Below are 1,761 nucleotides of genomic sequence, written 5' to 3'. Positions count from 1 at the left end.
GAGACCGGGCTAAGCCAGTAAATAGTACATCAGTGTTGCCAGGTAGACCTAAGTGAGTATGTACAGTTTTTAATGCATATAGTTAAGTTGCAGTTTGAGAACAAAAAAAAGACGATAAACCTGTGATTTGATTCCAATTAAAGTATTTTTGTTAAAGAAATGCGAATTTTTAAATTCGTAAAAAAAACGTAAAACTTTTTATTCTTACATACATCATCAGAAGCTAGCATAAATGAAAAAAAATCCAGAGGCTTCCTGGTGCAGTTTATTAAAAATTTTTATTACATGTTGACGATTTTTACATGCAAAAGGCGTTTTTTTGATAACCAAACTGACGCTTTCTCAATACAATCACCTGGCAACACTGTATAGCATGCACCACAAAATGAATTTTTTTTTCTCGCCGTTTATTATCAAGTTGTGCACCTGACAACCAGATGGTGCTGCTTGCCCTACTCTTATGAAGGCTCGCAATTCGCCCAATCACATATGTCAAACGTTGAGCTAATACCGTATGTCAAAGTTTTGACACAGCAATAACTTCCTGAATGACTGAAAATTTCATTCTGGATTTGGCACGTGGTAAGTTTAGGTAGTAATTAGTAAATTATTCGTGTTATTCAACTCATTCATTTCATTACAGGAAAATGTTTTAGAGGAGTGAAGTGTTTATTAACCCTATTTTTAATCAAAGATAATATGGAATTACAAAAGCCAAGTAAAACCAGTTTATTGAAGTTGATGATTTTGCGCGCTTGGCGCGAACGCTGGAATGTAGCCCTCTGGGGAATCAACATTAAACGGGTACTTCCTCGAGGAGTAAGTGGAGATGCCTATAACTTAGCTAATTGTATCCTGCAGCAATCCTTGGTCGGTTCTAATGCTAATCCGTTAATTTTGAACTATTTAAAACATTGCCTTTGTGCAAACTTGGTCTCGCATGCGGCCGTTTTACGGCGGATATCGAAATATGACCATTTCGATCGTGTCTATTGTATCACAGCATTGCTGGAATTTCTCGAGGGTATTTTGGAGGGTGTAACTTGTAGAAACAAGCCAGAAGAAGCCATACTACCTAATGCAGTGGCTTCATTGATATATTGGATTATGCAAATAGTCGCAATGGTTATGAACAATTTTGAAATCGGTGGTGAAATTAGCGCTGAGCAATCTCATATGTTTGAACGTACTTGCGTTATTGTCGAAAAATTTACCTCCAACCAATTTCTTATGGGCATATATTATATCGGTTGCTATGATGACATTGAAACATATGGGAAAAATACGTGACAAATTTAACGGTGTGAAGGATATTTTAAGCACTAGTCATTTATCTTCTCGTAACCATTACATAACTCGATTAGCTACTGTGTGCAGCCTCTTTTGGCCGTGGAGGTGTTACTAAATCCCTGTAACGACACCTCTTACTTTGTGGCTGAACTGCAAATGATTCAACGTCTCAAGAACTATTCGCTAACGCGCTTGATTTACGAAATAGTAACAGTTTTTACGATGAATCAGTAAATTAAGCATGATATAGCCCTGTCGGCAAACTTGCAAGCCAGCTTCCACCCAGTCCAGAGTTGTGGTTTGGAAAAACTTCGTCGCTTTGAATGAACGAAATAGGTACCTAAAGTAATAAAGAAACAAAAAAAATTTGATTCAAATTCTTATCATTACTATGCTTTTGGCTAACCTCTTCTTTTGTGGTTTTGGTTTGCGATGCTTCAGTGCATTTAAAACGTAATATTTCAAAAGTTT

At 36.6% G+C, this 1,761-nt stretch overlaps 1 protein-coding gene across 1 annotated transcript in view; it reads left to right on the top strand.

The window, feature by feature from the left end:
• LOC118743079 (small RNA 2'-O-methyltransferase) overlaps window positions 1-1,761 on the top strand; it is a 27,075-nt gene that overhangs the window by 9,959 nt on the left and 15,355 nt on the right. The gene's annotated exons all lie outside the window — the stretch shown is intronic.

This window comes from Rhagoletis pomonella, unplaced genomic scaffold, assembly GCF_013731165.1.
Source record: "Rhagoletis pomonella isolate Grant_MI unplaced genomic scaffold, Rhpom_1.0 Rhpom_scaffold_00007, whole genome shotgun sequence".
Classification (NCBI taxonomy): domain Eukaryota; kingdom Metazoa; phylum Arthropoda; class Insecta; order Diptera; family Tephritidae; genus Rhagoletis; species Rhagoletis pomonella.
Note: the sequence above shows the minus strand (reverse complement) of the source record. Positions and strands in the feature narration are given on the sequence as shown.